At 42.7% G+C, this 14,801-nt stretch overlaps 1 pseudogene; it reads right to left on the reverse strand.

Moving 5' to 3' along the window:
• Nucleotides 1-2,536: 2,536 nt before the first annotated feature.
• The window catches only part of LOC121354767, a 173,005-nt pseudogene continuing 160,740 nt past the window's right edge, over nt 2,537-14,801 (reverse strand).

A 14,801-nucleotide genomic window follows, 5' to 3' on the forward strand; every position in this document is an offset into this window, starting at 1 on the left:
AAATCTGAGAGTCCAGACTCATCCTTCGAAATCGCGGCCGCCCAGAACCACTTTTCCCATGTCGGGGCAGAGACATATAACAGCGGACCCCGACATCTTGGGGAAAAGAGGACACTCATGTGCAGTCCAAAGACTTACTCTAGGAATGGGTCAGGGATGAGTGACAAAGAAAAGAAGAAAAGGAGTCCAGCTAGGGTTCTTAAAGAGAGCTGCTCCAAGGGGTGGGAACATTGCACAACCAATGGGGAAACACTTGGGGAGGAGTATGGAAAACCATACTCCTTGACCATAAACCTTGACAAAACCAATAGAGTTAACACAGGGGAGAAGCTCGAAGGACAAAACAACTGTTTGAACCAGGGTGATTGACAGAACATTCTGGAGTAAAATGGGAGGATCTGGGTTGACAGACAGGAGAGGAGGGCAGCACAACTTGGATTGACAGGACCATACAAGGAAAGGAGGGGAGGAACAGGGAGATGGATACACTGAGTGACAGCCAAGTGGTGGGAAAACTTCGGAGTAAACAACTTGGGAGAAACCCATGAGGGGATAAAATGGGGGTACATGTACTGAACCATTGTACCTAACTAACATTGAATAACTAGATTCTACAATGAGACCACTGCAAAACTCATAAAAACACACTGTCACAGTGAGGTAAGGATTAGGAAAAAACACTTTAAGGGCAAAACAGCCTAAAAACTTTGAAAGGTATAAAGAAAAAATTATTAACAGAATTACAAAAGAATAATGAGAGCTAGAATAAACCTTTAGAACACCTTTTCTCCCCACTCCACCCCTTCTTTCCTTCCCACTGACAGTGCAGGGAAAAAAAAACCATGGGATTTTTAGTCAGTTTGTTACTTCTAAAGATCTTTCTTCAGTTAGCTTAGGGAGAGGAGTCTCTTTTGCTATGTCATGGGGTGTTTCCCAAAAGAGACATTTCATTGTGAACTTTTCCAATGTGTGTGGTTTAATTTTCACAAATGGTAGTGCTGCCTGACAAGCTAAAATGTGAGCCCCTCCCATGGGCAAAAAACAGTGTTCTGACAACAGTTTTTCTATGGCCATTAGTTCAGGGGTTGCACTTTTTAAGGATGAGCTGTCCTAGTATAAACGCTCTTCCTTTGTTTCTGAAAGCAAGGGTTCTCTTTCTGTTCAAGCCTCTCACGAGATCACAGCTTCTCAGCATCCACACATTCCAGCCTGAGCACACTTTTCTCACGGGCTGCGGATGAATTCTGCATCCCTCCATGCACTTCATGAATTACAGGGAAATAGTTTGTTGTACTGTAGTCCTCACCACAGCTTGCAGAAGACTGTCAGCTGTGAGGCTTGGACTGCCTCCTCCCCCCTCCCTCCTTTGCACTGACCTTAGTGTCGCCATGATCTCCTCATGTGTCTTCACCTTTTGTTTCTCTCTGATTCGGGAGAGAATTGGTGTCTGTAGGTTTGTCTCTTCTCGAGTTCCACCCATCAATTGAAAAGATTTTATAGTGTTCTGCAGCATTGAAAAGTTCATCTCATCCGGGCTCCAGACTGGGGAATCACTTGCTGTGCTTCTCACTGCTGATCACAAGGTCCCTCCCCTGAGCAAGCCGCACCAGCTGCCGGCTTCACTCTGCACCTTTTCTTCATGTGAGGCACCAAAAGAGAAAAGTTGCTGCCACCACTTTTGTCTTCCTGTCTGCAACATAGCTGGCTAAAAGTGGCCAAGCAAACAGTCCATTGCAAACCATGCTGAGATTGCCATGGCTGTGTGGCGCCATCCGGGTCACGCCGATTTCAGCTGCACAGTCTTGGCCACATGGCTGCTCCTGGACTGGATGAGGGATTGAAATAGCAGACTGCAGTTTTGCTTATATCTGTATTACATACACAACATTCAGTTATATTTAGCAGAGACAGACCCTTTCACTCACGTCCTGGGGTTCTCAAGAGAGGAGACTGAACTTTCTGAAGTTACCCATTGCAGTTTCCTTTCCCAGCCAAAACATCCTCCTGGCCACTGGGTCACAGCACAAAGTACATTGACATTCAGTATCTAAACCATGAAGAATTGTTAGTTAATTAACCATCACTTGTTTTTCTTTGAATTTTCTCCTTCAAAACTCTGGTAGCATTAATAATCAGTCAGTTGTTAAATCTGGGGTGGTGGCAACTGCATGGTTGCTTGTGATGCCAGGGTAGCCCTCGGTGGCATGGCCTGGCAGCCGTGCCAGCACGGGGTCCAGAAATGACCTCCAAGAAGGAGGCCTGGCTGGCCACACTGGGAAGGGGCCCAACAGCCCCCCACTACCACCACCACCACCCCAAGGGCAGGGAGAAAGAGAAGTTCCTGTGGTTTTTGCCTTTCTTAAATATGTTGTCATAGAAGCGTTAGCAGCTTTTGTGATTGTCTTATCGGTGTGCCTATTCTCAGAGCTAGCTGGCGATTGGTTTTGCCAGGCATGGGGGAAGCTGCTAGCAACTCCTCACAGCAAAAATCACTTCTGTGGCTGGCTGCTTCTCTCCTCACCAAAAACCAAGCTATTTAAAACCACCACATATCCCCTCAGAATGTAAGAGTGGTGGACTTGGACTGCTGCATTTAGTTTAACACTATTTGCAGCTGCTTTATACATTTGTTAGAGTGTGTTTAGTAATCTCCAGATGAGGGGTCATAAGGCAAAGTTTAATGCCAGGTATGCTCACATGTGAAACTGAAAAGTTTCTCTCCATGGCAGTTATTGGAAAAGGTATTATCTGATGTTTCAGTAACTTCACTCTTCATTTCTTTAACATGATGACAGTAAAATACCCATCTATGTTACGTGGAATGGTAGTGTAATTGCCTGATTTCATCTGGAGAAGGAAGAGATGTAGTGGGATGCCTCCTGTAAAAGTACAAGTGTATAAAGCCAGGTATGTAGAGAATCCTCTAGATCGATCTTTCATATTTTCTAGATCCAGCCCATCAATGTTCCAGGTGATCAGTGAGAAGTTGTTGTCATCTTTTTGCTGTGAGACTGCACTGGGATTACTTGTAGTTGCCTCTGCGGTGAGGTCAATACAGCTCCCTGTGTCCACCTAGGCCAGGGCTGCCCTGCCTGCTGCTGCCACCAATTAAAATGTCACGTTACACTGTGGGGATTGTGAGAAGTTATTTTAAAAATAGATGGTCAGGCATAGCAATGGGGCACAAAGACACACGGACCTCCTTGCTTGTCCCAAAGGTTGTAAGAATCTAAACACTTTTATATTCTAAACTTAACCCAAACAAGCACTCATTGGCTCCCTGCCACTGCAGCGTCACTGTTCATGCGTCCCTTTACCCAGTCAGCTCTCTGATCCATGCACCGCTCCAGCCAGTCACTGCCTCAGGCATGAGGTAAGCACATGCCAGCCATACAATCTGATTTCTGGGTACAGGTTTGTACTTTGCTGTTAAGCTGAATTTATACCAGAGTGCTTTCTGTTGAGCTAAAGTGAACAGGATTTCTTGTCTCCCACAGTCAGGAATGAAATTAAGCCAAACGTGGCAAGCATTGTATCTCAGAACCATTCGTTGGTAATGAAAAAATAAAATAAAAGAGTTGCCCTACTAAAGAGGGCTAGAAAAGACAGAGCAAGACGAAGAAAAATGGGAGGGAGAGAGGGGAGACAGAGAGAAAAAGAGGGCTTTACCAGCAGGGGCTGGGGAGTGCTCACAATGCTGCCTGCCTGGGAATGACTACTGTGGCGACAGGCGACTGGACATGAGGCAAGGGAAGCCTCAGGCAGCAGGTCCAGGGGCCTGGACAGGGTTGCAGTGAGGATCATGGAGGTGGTCAGGCTCAGAGGTGGGCAGGGCTGGATGCAGGGAATTCAGGCAGGGATGCAGAGATGAAGCAGGAAGAGTGTTGGTTGTGGACACAGGGAGGCAGGACAGACACAACGGTAAGCAAGTAGCCAGTGAGGGCGAGAGACCCAAAAGGTAGCCTGTGGCCAGGGCAAAAATGTAAGACTCAAAAGCTCCCAGGGGTTGTGACAGTGTTACTTTTTATGCCTCTGGCTCCTCCCAAAGTACACCTGCTGACAGGATTGCTGGCCCAGTCCAATGTCCCACTGTAGTCCATTGGTAGAGACATTTTGCCATGGATTGCAGAGTGTCTCTGGAGGGTTCAGTGTCTTTGGTGTTCCCCTCCTGACTGCCTGTCCCATGTGAGATGTGAACTGCTTGCCAGGCAAAGTCTCCCCAGAAACAAGGTTTTCCTCCGTGTTCTCCTAGCTGCCTGCTTGACATACCACATGTGCAGCCCCTCTCCCACAGGCCTCTGACAGCCAGGGTTGAGACAAATCAAAAGTAAATTGGCTCGTCGCATCATCCTTTTAAATAAATCCATTAGAAGTATACAGAAATGTTTTATTCTGCCTGTCAGTAGTGTGGACTACGCATTCTGAAGAGACAATTAACCTAAGTGAGAAATTTGCAAGCAGCAAGTTATTGCACTGAAAAGTAAAACCAAGGTCTTTTCACCTTATTATGTAAGACACGATAAAACTGGTTTCTTGTTAGAGAATTTCCACAGCAGAGATGAAAAGATAGGATGAAGTTAATAGAAATGCTGAATTGTGGGGTTTTCTTTTTCGTTTTCCCTTTCCTGCTAGGATATCAGTGTGTGAATACAATTCCACTGAGGGCCCATGTGGTGGCACTGTTTGCTGACGTCTTTATTTCACAGGCTGAAGGACAAATACTACAGGGAGGAAAAGAGAAGGAAAAGGACAAATCTCACTAATGGAGCTTTTCATGTTGCAGTGGTCAAGTGACATGGTCAAGCCTCACTTTTATGTGCCTCTACCATTATGTTCTTTTCAGTCTCATTCCCAGGATTCCTGCACAGGGAGTATTGATCTTTTTATTTCTTCTTCTCTTTTTTTTTCTTTTTTTTTTTTTTTTTTCCAGTTGTGGCAAATACCAGAGAACAGAAAAAAATACATTTTTAGATAAATGTCCAAGTGTGGGATAATCTACAGATATATGTGTATATGTTGCATATTCTTTTTTTTTTTCCTATCAGAAATATGATAACCCTGAACCAGTTAAACTTATTAACATTCCTGAATAGGAACTCATAAATTTGAAATGCAGATGTGCTGAGCACTTAACTTGAAATCTATTGTTTATTAGTTCCTATTTTATACCTTATAAACCATTCAGTGTGCTCCTACTTGGAACTGCTTTGAACACACTTCTGCTCTTTCACACTTTATGCAATAATTAAGAGTTAATATATCCCCTTTTCTTGGAGGGAATACAGCCCTTTAAAGTCACTGATATCACTAAAATTTAGTGGCATCACTTGAGATAGCTGGTAGAGAGATTCAGGTGCCTTAACATACATGTCCAGGGCCTTTAGAGGCCATGGGGCATCCAAGACACTCCTCCGGGAAAGACACAGGAAATCTGGGGCACCCAGAGTCCCATTGGAAAGCCTAGGGGCAGCAAGTGGAAAACCATAAGGGATTCTCTCTCTCTGAGTGTTACAAGACTTTTGTAAAGCCAGGATGCCTCAGCCTTTGAGGGAAAGGGTTCAAAAGCAGCTCACATATATGTGGCAGTGGGGTTGGAGCTCCTTCCAGCCCTCCCTTCCAGGGTGTATTCTCCTGCCCGTTAGTTTGGTGCTGCCTTTGTAGCTCTTAAGACCCCATGTCTCAGGGCAGGAAAGAGTGATAGGAGTTTTCTGCTATTTTATTTAGTAAAATTGTTAGAGCCAGAGTCAGAACAGGGCAGGGATGGGAGCTCTTGGCTGTGAGGAAGTGACAAGAAAGAAGGATAGAGCCTTCCTTTTCTGGCAGCAGTAGCCCTTTATGGCATTTTGTACCATTTAAATCAACATCTCTCTTTTTTTCCCCCCAGAGGGCTTTGGTGCTCTCTCCAGCAGGTCAGCTGGCTGTTTTCAGGCCCCAAGCCAGCATCTCTTCCCCAGATATGATGTGGGAGGATATTTGTCATCTCCCTCATCATGGCTTATACATAACCAAACTTTGTGGTGCTGGGTGAGTCATGTAGATTTGGAAGATGGGGTTCAGTTGCTTTTACATGAAAAGTATCCCACAACTAAAATTGTAATTAGCTATGTTGGGACTCTGAAAGCATCAGCAAACTTTAGGCACCCAACTCCAGATAAACACTTGTGAAAGTCTTTCTGTAGTCTTTTGCAGAAAGAGACATGATAGTTCAGCCTATCCTACCCCTCTTACTTCCATACTCTCTCCCTAAAATATTCCCAGTTAAGTAGGGATAGATGTCATTTGTGGTCGTTGTGAAAGTTTGATTGAGTTTAGGATCCCCTTCTTAATCAAACCATTAACTTTTAAAGATGAAGCAGAGAAGAGCACAATGTAACAGCAATAAAAATAATTAGGGTTGGAAATGAGTCTTCGTTGCTGTCTGGGAATTTGCAGAGGAAACCTGAGTTTTGACATGCACTTTTTGACATGAGTTATTGTCATGCTGCATTGATATTCATACTGATGGTTGCTCAGTGAATCTCTGTCTTCGTCTTCTTCCAGTGTAATGTGAGACAAATTTGTACAAGATCAGAATATTTACGTGTTCAAAATGCAGACTTCCAAACTGATACTATAAGAAAGGAAGTTTGTAATTGAAAATTAATTCATACTGGAAAGTATAGTCAATAGACAATTACTGAGATACAGCTTGTGTTTATTGCTTGAGGAATTTTACACAAGATTTATAACAACTAAAACCAATTACCTTTACATGTAAAGAACAGTCTAAAAAGATGAAGCTTAATTAATGTAGAAGCCTTCAAACATTCTTTATCTCCTGGAAATAATCACCAGCCAAACAGTAATTAAAAAAAAAAAAGTATGTGAAAGTCAGCATGTTGTTTGTGTCAAAAAATATTACAGAAAAATTCCCATATCGTACACAATTATTGTCCTATTCGTTTTGCAGAAGTGTGGCACAGCCATTTCACTCCAGAAGTGTAGGTGGTGAAAATTTGATATAATATTTGTGAAATTGAAGTCAAGTAGGCACAATTTTTTATAATAGCATTCAGGTCCACTGCTACCTCTTCCATCCTCTGTACCTGTTCTTTATACCCCTCTGAAAACCCCAGAAATGTGGGAGTTGCATTCTTCATGCAGAGACTTGCAAGGAATTTCCCTGGATGTATTAATTCCCATTTGTGGGGAAAAAATACTTAACTCTTGACCCAAATCAGAATCAATGTCCTGTTCAGAGCTTTGACAAGAAATTACTTACGGCATCAAAATGAGACTCATACCAGAGACCACTCTTCAACCACTTTCTCCTGGCCTGTAGTCATGTTCATTAAAAAAATCAAAATATTAAAAATACTTCCTTGGGACGAGTTACAGTGGGGATAATTTTCCTGCCATTGAGAAGACTATGAGGTACCTTGGAAAATGTTTATCTGGAGTGCTGTGTCCAGATCTGGCTCATCAGGACAAGAGAGACAGGGAGCTCCTGGAGCGGGTCCAGAGGGCAACAAAGATGAGGAAGGGCCTGGAGCATCTCCCTGCTGAGGAAAGGCTGAGGGAGCTGGGGCTGCTCAGCCTGGAGAGGAGCCCAGCCGAGAGGGAACCCCATCCCTGTCTGTCCCTGTCTCAGGGAGGGGCAGAGCAGGGCCCAGGCTCTGCTCCAGGGCCCAGCAACGGCACCAGAGCCAGGGCAGGGACTGAGCCCGGGAAATTCCTCCTGGATATGAGGCAGAACTCCTGTCCTGGGCAGTGACCGAGCACTGGGACAGACTGTGCAGAGAGGGGATGGAGTCTCCCTCACTGGGGATATTCCAGACCCCTCTGGACACAATCCTGTGCCCTGTGCTCTGGGATGGCCCTGCTGGAGCAGGGAGGTGGGACCAGATCCTCCACTGTGGTCCCTTCCAGCCTTAACTGATTCTGGAATTCTGTGAGGTACTGAATGCATTGTGTTTCAAAATACACTTTCAATAGTTTTCCATCTGACAGGAATTTTTAAAAAATCTCAAAGACAAAGGATCTTAAAGACATAAAGCCAAAGGAGTCATATCAACCAGAAGTTTCAACTCCAATTACAGAAGATGGTTCAGCATGTGAAGACCACCTCAGCATAGCTGGAGCCCCAGGGCATTGGCCAAATTGGAATTGTATTGAAGAATGGAAAAGTGAAGCCTCTTTCTCCAGAGTCCTGGATTGTTTGTTGTCCACACATCCAGAACCAAATGCCTGCTGGGTTCAGGTCTTGAAAGATGCTTTCCCTAGACTTTGTTTCTGGGAACCACCATTTTGATTCAGATTTTGGGGAAGTCTCATTTTTTTTCCCCTTTGTTTTGTGACTCCCACATCTTGGCAAGGAAGCTGAAGGGCCTTTGGCATTAGTGCTATTGGGTTTTTTTCTTCTTTCCTTTGTGAAAGACAATAGTTTAAAATCTCAATGACTGAAATGCCTATTTCTAACTGTGGTGTGGGTTCAAGATAAAATATGGAACACAGGGGCAGTGGTCTGTAGAAGTCAGACAGGACAATGCAACTATTCCCTTTCTTTCCCATTTAAAATCCGTGAAATTCAACCTGTTGACTTCGGCCTTTTGGTGGGTTAATAATTTTGTAATTTTTTTTTTATTTTTAAAGAAAGAGGACTGATATGTGAATAAGTGGATTTTGCCTCTTGCATAAGAAGATGAAGATCTCCTGTCTGAAACTCTGCGAGTAAAAACGTGGTCATTGCAGGGAAATTTTTCCTCCAGGGACAGGGAAGAAAAACAATGAGAATTGCAGTGATTTTCACTCTGGAGTGCAAAGAAGCTGCAGATTAGTTAGAGAGAGAGAAGTGTGTATGAGTGGATCTTCTCAAAATTATTTATGAGTTTAAAGAATAATTAGAATGGGAGGGAAAAAAGCCACAAGAAGATTTATTGATCTGTTAGTCTAGAGCTTGGGGTTTGTGCTGCTTTTTCCAGAGCTGCAGCAATCTTAGGGTTTATTTTAGGTGCTGGGAATGCACCTAATCTTTAACACCTAAACCAAAACAGTGATCCAGGAGAGGGAAAAATAATATGCTGGGGGGAAGTGTAGTCTCCTGTGATTGTTTTCCATGCGTAAAAAGTGCAGAACTCTCCTGTGGAAGTCACTCTTCCCCTTTCTCCTGTGCAAGTGGGGAATCAGGACCTGATGGCAGGGCAGATTTGGTGCTTTGTGAGCAGTTTTGGGCACAAAAGACAAAACGTGTGCGTGGGCAATTATGCACAGACCTCCTGGGTGACTTCTCAGCACTTGATTACACTTTAATTATTTTTGTAATGCGAAAGTGAGCCTACTCTCCTGAGGAGAAAGAACTGCTTCTATAAATCTATCAGGTTATAGCAGGGGATCAGCAATTAGCTGTGTGCTTTCTATTCTGCTATAATTATTAATAATGAGCAGCCTACAGGAGCCGTGTTTTCCACAGCAAATCCCATTCCATCCAGCAGTCGGATGGGTTGTTTTGGTCACGGTTTGAGAGATGGATCCAAGGGAGAGTGAGCTGTGCTGAGCTGAGCAGAGCCTGGGCACGCAGCTCTGCCTGGTGCATCCCCTGTGACGTGGTGGCACCAACAGCACCAGTCCTGGGAAGGGCACAGACAGGTTCAGAGGAAGCTGCCAGCAGAACAGAGCCCACAGCCTGATGAAGGAGCTTCCTTCCTCAATTCCCGTCTCTGCTGTTAGCAGCACAGATGGTCTCTCCAGCAGTTAAAGGTGCCTTCACTGCCTTTTGGAGAAAGCAGAGAGAGAGCATTTTGGGGGTGGATCCTAAGTGCTGCTCCTTTTACTCCCCAGTCATCTGCCAACAGATGGGGGGTGGATGATATGTTGTAGGTTGGACTCAATGATATTGGATGTCTTTTCCAACCTCAGTGATTCTGTGATAGGTACTCCTATTACAGCACCATATTTCAAAATAGCAATGACCTGCCCAAAATTTATGCAGCCTTATTTCCAGCCCAGATGCCTACAGCCATGCCTCACAACAATCTTAGGGAAAACTATTAATAAATATTTCTCTTTTTTTAATAGGCTAAACCCATTCTTCTCACTGTTTTACTGAAAACATGCAATTACTCAGAATTTCTCCAAGAGAGGCTGAAGCACTACTGGGCAAGTAACATCAGTATCAGAAATGATATATGTTGGGTCTGAAAAATGCTACATGGGCACAAGAGATTTTGGAAACTATATTTTTGACACCTCAGTTTGGCTAGAACATGCCCCTTAGTAATTTTCCCTTTCTCAACTGTTGCTTGGCGTGAAAATTTAATTTGTGGGAAAGAAAAAGTATATATGACCAAGTAACATACACGTACAAAACAAACTGTGAAATGAATCCTCAGTTCTAACTTATCTAAATTTTACAGATCTTGATACTGCAGCCTGATTTTTTCTTTTGAGAGTGTTTTTGGCAAGTGTTTCTGGACCAAGTAACTTCCCAGCAAAAGGGAGAATTTAATAACTGTAATTTTATTAAGGAGTCCTGCTTCTATTTGATAACTTCTGCTAGGAAAAGAGCTTTACAAGATTAGTGTCCCTCTGAGCAATTAAGTAGCAGGGTCCCCTAATCTCTGAAGTCATACACAAAACAAGTAGAGTAGTAGATTTTGCTTCTCTGGGATCATAACAAATATTTATTGCTTTTAATAAGTCTGAGTTTTCTTGGATCTGTCAGAATATCCTTTTGTACTAGTGTAAATGGGAGTAATTCTAACAGTCCATGGTGCTGATAAGGTGAAATCAGAATTATGACCGGTGTATTTTTAATTTCTTGCATTGTGAAAGAAAAAGATAGCATAGAACAACTCAATGAAAGTTCAAACCCTGTAGATTTCTAGCTCTTTCGTAAAAAAACATGTTGTTTTAAAAGTTTCAGCTTAATAGAGCTTCTCTCAATTTTCCCCTATAGAGCAGGTTTACAGTGCACTTGCACTATTCAAAGTATTTTAGGGCAGAAAAGCACTCACATGGATCTTCTTTCGTGGTTTTGTTTTGGTTTTGGTGCAGCTGTGACCTGGAGGGTGGGAGGGACCTGCCAAGGCTGTTTGCCCTCACACAAGTCAAGCAGGATGCTCCAGAGGAGATGGAATGTTTGATGTGCTGTGACAGTAGCTTATCATATGCTGCTGTATTTTGTCAGTATGGTCACATCCCAACACGTGACAGTCAGTCACTTCAATCATTCCTGGAAAAATAAATAGGAACAGAAGTAGTGGGAATAACGGAGCTGGTCGTGGATACTCCTCTCCATGTTCTCAAGCAAGCAGGGGGACTCCAGCTCTGGGTTTTTGGCCCTGGGAAGTTGCACCTCTATTTGTCAAGTTTGCTTGATCGAGGTGCTTCAGCATCTCACTTGTCTGGGCTGGAAAGGTGCTTGCAGGTGGGTTTTGGCTCAGTTGTGTTTACTTTTGGAGCTATTCCTTGCCATTCCCTAGTGTAACAAAACTGTGTGTACACAGTTATCTGTGTATATGCTTGTGTTTATAATATACATAGGTAGGAGGAATAATTTATTAGAGTCAACAGCAGTCTATCATTCTCCCCTTACTGTGCTTTCTGTGCTACCTGTCTTTTATACACAGTGATTTTCCATGGATTTTCCTAGATTTCTGTAGCCTTTTCAAAGCTTTCTCCAGCTCCTGGAAACTTCTCCCAAAAGCCAACACTTTGGATGAAGGCAAGCTGTTCTGGAAGAGTGGATATGTTTGAAAACGCATTTTCACAGCCATCACAATAAATTATTTTCATGATGCAGCCTTCAAAACTTGTGAGATTTTTCTTGTAGGACACCTGGGTAATACCTGAATGCGCAAGGTATGTCATGCCATGCAAAGTGTGTTCCCCTGGAAGCTTTGTGCAGAAGCACTGGTTTCTGAAGGAATTCAGTAAGGGACAGAAGCACCAGGCTAGCAGGGAGAGGGGATTTCTCACTGAATAACCTTTCTAGCTCTGGCCTCTCAGTCTGAATCTCAAGGGAAGGCTACTCTGCGCCCCACTCCTACCAAACAACCCCACACCAAATTGTTCAAAAAACCAAATGTGTGAATTGGAATTCAAAACTGCACTGTTCACTAAAAATCCTGGATTCAGGAAAAAAATACTGATACGAGGTGTGCTTTGTTTTCCTCCTTCCTTTTGCAACATCCTACCTTTCCTAAAGGTGATGAATCACCTGGCTCTGCTTTTCCCTGTAGAAGATTATCACCTTTTTCCGTGTGAACTCTTAATTTTTGCTGTACAGGTATCAGTGACGTTTTCCCTCAGGTGATTTAACTACTTACCATATCAAGTGTAACACACAACAGTTGTTTTCGACCCAAATTTAACACTGACAGGTGCTGCCCTTCTTTCAGGTTAAGAGAAGACCTTGTGTGTCAAGCTCATTCTTCCAAGGCCCATGTTTCATGCCTTGAGGATGACGGCAAGCATTTTAAATGCAATTATTTGATGCAGTGATTTCAAATGAATAAATTACCTTTCCCTCTTTCAGTCTGGGATGAAATCTCGATCAAGGGAGCAAAGACCTTTGTTTCAAGGTGGCTCTTCTGGCCCCTCTGGGAGTGCAGGAACAGGGTCTGTGAGGCTGAACAGTTCAATATTGCCTGGGGGGGCAGCAGGCAGTGGATGTGACTCATCTCATGTCAGGACTGGCCTGGCCTTTCCTGTTTGTGCAAAGAATGAACTCACTATCCACTGAAAATATTCTCTTTCCAGCACAGATTCTCTATGTGTTATTTGCACTAGGAAGGGAATTTTTAGGTTTCCTTTTTATTAGGTTTTTCTTCACTAAAGGCAAATTATGGTAAGCCGAGGGTGAGGTGGAGAAGGACACACAATTGGTTACTCCTGAGACCACCAAATTAAAAGGATCATCCAATTGTCCCTCATCTGAACCTCACCAAAGGGATACAACCAATAAATTGTCCCCAAAAACGTTTCAGACCAGATATTACAGGGTTGTGTGTGGCCTTGTGCTGCCTGCTTGAATGCAGGACCTATCTTAGGGAAGAGAGTTGGGGAAGTGAGTAGATCTTATGGTGGCATATTTTAACTAATTGTGGGCATGATTAATTAATGGGGTGGTCTGAGGAAGGGCAAAAGGTGAAGAAAACTGTGCCACAATGTCCCAGCCATTCTAGACAGGAATTTGCCTCCCTGTTTAAGTTTGCCAAAAAGTTTATGTGAGGCTGTGTGCTGTGATTTCCATCAAGTTTAATGGTGTTTAAAATGTAACTACTCCCAACAGCAAGGTGCTGCTTGGTGAATTTTATGCTGAAGGTTTCCATTAAATCCCTATAAACAGAGGTATCTGCAATTGCTGTAACTGTTTATCACACTCACAGCTTAAATACCAGCAAGATTAAAAGTGCTGTAGAACTGAAAAGATGCACGTGGGCTCATTCAGCTCTCTGGAGAGAGGGCTGGTCCAAGCTCCATGAAAACATGGAAAATTCAGCTTCAGCCCCTGGTGATGTAAAGGTAGGCTAGATCACAGAATCACAGAATCATAGAATGAGAATCACAGAATTGTTTGGGTTGGGAGGCACCTTAGAGGTCGTCTCATTCCAACCCTGCCCAGGGACACCTTCCACTAGACCAGGTTGGTCAGAGCCCCATCCAACTTCTCAGAGGATTTCAGAGGATTCAGATCTGTATTAACAAATGGACTTAGACTTCAGGCCAGTGCTAGCCAAATCAATCAATTTTGATGGGGTTTGAGATTCTGATTGTGAGTTCTTTAGAAGGAGCTGCCCAAAATCAACACTCAGGTATTGATTTGCAGATATACCACTATGATAAATTTTAAATGGGAACCCAAATCATGATTTTGATATCTTCATTTACACACAAACCCAAACATTTAAAAAATGTTGAACATTAGCCAGCTCATGTAAATATCATGTAATATCATGTAAATATCTCTGAAAATCCATATCTTCATTCTCTTTCTACACTGCCATGCTCTTCTTTCAACTGCTGTGCTTGTTTTTCATTGCATTTGTTAATGCAATTTACTAATGCATAAAAAAATACATTAGACCCAGACATGTGCCATCTGTTTTTTAGCTAAACTTCAGACAAACCACTTAGATCTTAGGACTTCTCAATTCTAAAAATGTTTTTTTGTTTTTTTTGTTTTTTTTTTTTGTTTTGTTTTTTTTTTTTTCCTCCACAAGCCTTGACAGCTCTTTATCTTTATTTGCCTTTTAGTGCAGTCAGAGCAGACAAATGGAAGGTGTAGCCATGTTGGTTTTTTCCAATGCAGGTAAAAGTTTCCTTTGCCAGCATTACTTAAGCTGAGGTCTGCAGACAAGAAATTACCCAGGATGTGATCCCTCACCAAATTCCAAAATCATAACAACCCATACTTTTCCTTTCCCAATAAAAATTCTCACACTAAGAAAGTGTGCTGTTGCCAGAAATGTTTTGAATCTTAACAGTGGTCCACTGATTTGATAAATTTGATAAAGCTGTGAGTGCCTTGCCATTGATGTTACACAATCCTTTCTCTGTTGTGTAATTCAGAAATTCAAGATGGATAATAATTGTAATTTGAAATTATTTCAAAAATATGTTTTAATGGGAAAAATGATGTATTTAATAATTTTCCTTCAGATGCATTAGGTGCTTCCAAGTTCTTTTTTTATTTTTTAGCAGATATTCCAGTTCTCTGTGTGTTTATGAGTACATGTGCATTTATGCATGTGTGTGCAGTATTATTTTCCTTTTTTCATTACATAATTTTTTATGTAGAGGAGGAGGAAAAAAATATCCTA

This window comes from Pyrgilauda ruficollis, unplaced genomic scaffold (genome assembly GCF_017590135.1).
Source record: "Pyrgilauda ruficollis isolate IOZ18807 unplaced genomic scaffold, ASM1759013v1 scaffold104, whole genome shotgun sequence".
Classification (NCBI taxonomy): Eukaryota; Metazoa; Chordata; class Aves; order Passeriformes; family Passeridae; genus Pyrgilauda; species Pyrgilauda ruficollis.